Genomic DNA, 2485 nt, shown 5'->3' with positions numbered 1-2485 from the left:
CTAGGAAAGATTGAAGACAAAAGAATAAGGGTGTAGCAGAGGATGAGGTGGTTAGATAGCATCACTGACTCAATGGATATGAGGGTGAGCAAATTTGAGGAGATAGTGAAGGACAGGGAAGCCTGGCAAGCTGCAATCCATGGATTTGCAAAGTGTCGAACATGACTTAGTGACAAAACAACAGCATTTACATATCCCCAGCATCTTGTAATTTCATTTGCAGTTTTATCCTTTTTAAAAAAGCAAAAAATGATATTTAGTTTTCCAATAAATTGCAATTGCATTTACTGACATATTTTATAAATTTCTGTGCTCCTCATTGCTTCTTGTGGTCCAGATCTTCCCTCTGGGTTTACTTTATTTCTAAATGAAGTACATCTTTGATAGTGCTTTTAGTGAGAGGTTGTGGGTGTTAAGTTCCTTTAGTATTTTTTATGGTTAGTAATGTGTCTTTATTCTGCCTGAACTCCTAACTAGTAGCTGGGGTAGAGACTGCTAGCTGCCCAGCCCACCACTTGTCTTCCTCCTTCCTTGGAAACAGAACTGGAACACATTTTATTTAGGGTTGCTGTATGCTCAGCAGAAAGCCTATGTTTTCTAGACGCTCATAGCCATGAGTGGCTAATTAGATGTAAGCAGAAAAACTGAGTCGGGGGAGAGCGTCCTAAAGAGAGCTGCCTTAGCCAAAAGGAGCACGCTTTCATCCTTGTCCTTTTTTTTTGTGGAACACAGGAGCCTTGCTTGGACAATGAAGAGAGAAGCCACAGGCTTAGGAAAGCACAGGAGAAGCACAGGAATGGGTTTGGGTTTTGTGATGCCCCACCCACTCCTGGGCTGTAGCTTCCATGTTCCTTTGATACGACACAATGAAACCCTCATTTAATTTGTGTAAGCCTCTTTTCAGGTCTCTGACGCTAACAGCAAAATTCAGTTTTAGGGTGATGTTTGCTTTCCTCTCAACCTTTGAGGATGATATTTTATTGTACTTAGCAATCTTATATCTTGGATCAGAGATCTGCTGTTAGTCTAATTATTCTATCTTCTTTTCTGATCCTTTTAAAGATTTCCCCATGGCCCTTATTTTTTTTTTTAAACCCATCTGTGACTGGATTTATTTGTATTTATCTCACTAGATTCTTAGGATGTGCTTTCTGTTTAATGACATGCCTTTATCCAATTTTGGAAAGATTTTTAATAATGATCTCTTAAAATATCGAGTCCCTGTCATTCTTTTCATTCTCTCTTTTTTCTGGAATTAGATGAATGTTAAGACTTCTCTCTCAGTTCTTCCTTCTTGTTGTTTAACTGCATTCTATAGTGTGTGTGTGTATGTGTGTGTTTCTGGGTGAATTCCTCAGTTCCATAATTTAGACTATGAAATTTTTACCATCTATTAAACTTGTAAAATTTACTGACATTTTTCTTCAATTTCAAGGATTTCTAATGAGTTCTCTCTTACTTTACTATCCTCACTTTATTGCTGCCTAGTTTTGTTTAATGATATCTTACTCTTTTCAGTACGGAAGTTACAGTTTCGCTTTTCTCTAAGAACATACTAAATATACTGTAATTAAAAGTCTTTGTCCAATTATACAAAGTTAATTTCATCTAAAACACTCAAATCACAAAAAATTGAGGATGTGACAGGTGCCTCTATTTATTTGAACAAAATTTAACCCAGAACATGGATATCAGACCAAATCATACAATTTATATCAACCATATGAATGGCAACGTTAAAAAAGAAGCAAATTCAATATGTAAGAACAGATTGTGATATAATATCTAAAATGCATGGCACTTTTGCTGATAAAGAAAAGAAGATAAAACTGTGGAACAAATGGCAACAATCGTGAACAAAAAGGCTGGTCAGGGAACACCAAATTAAGCTGATACCAAGGAAATGCAATACCGAGTTCTCAGGTCCTTGATCACCCTCCAAATTATATTTTATTCCTTAATAATTTACTGGAAGAGACTAGCAAAATGATGTTGACCATGTTGTTTAATCAGTTTCCTGGTTTCAAAGAAGTATGTTTGGCACTTCTGGGAGTACTTTCGGGAGGCATGACATTGCTTTTGTTGAATTTGAAATGATGGATAGGCTGAAGCTACCAGGGATGCTTTATAGGGACTTAAGATACTGTCTTATGCATGAAGATGACCTAATCAAAGAAGTAATATTTAGGATAGCTGTCTTTAAAAAATTTTTTTTTTAATTTATTTGGCTGTTTTGAGTCTTAGTTGCCCGTTGCATGTGGGATCATAGTTCCCTGACCAGGGATTGAGTCCCCATTCCCTCTGTTGGCAGGCAGATTCTTAATCACTGGACCACCAGCTAAAGTCCCTAGGATAACTGTCTTTAAAATACTTGATATTATTTATAGCTTCACTTTAATAACATTTGGTCAAGCCACTTTAATAGTTGGGGGTAGAGGGGAAGTGTTTGTGAAATTTTCATGAAGGATTTAAAAAAATTACCTAG

The 2485-nt window shown here is 36.5% G+C and overlaps 1 pseudogene; it reads left to right on the top strand.

Annotated features, from left to right (window-relative positions):
- The first annotated feature begins 1684 nt into the window (after positions 1–1684).
- Positions 1685–2158, top strand: LOC128061292 (U2 small nuclear ribonucleoprotein B''-like; annotated as a pseudogene).
- Positions 2159–2485: the final 327 nt, after the last annotated feature.

This window comes from Budorcas taxicolor, chromosome 16 (genome assembly GCF_023091745.1).
Source record: "Budorcas taxicolor isolate Tak-1 chromosome 16, Takin1.1, whole genome shotgun sequence".
NCBI classification, from domain to species: domain Eukaryota; kingdom Metazoa; phylum Chordata; class Mammalia; order Artiodactyla; family Bovidae; genus Budorcas; species Budorcas taxicolor.
This window is presented reverse-complemented; position numbering and strand designations above follow the sequence as displayed.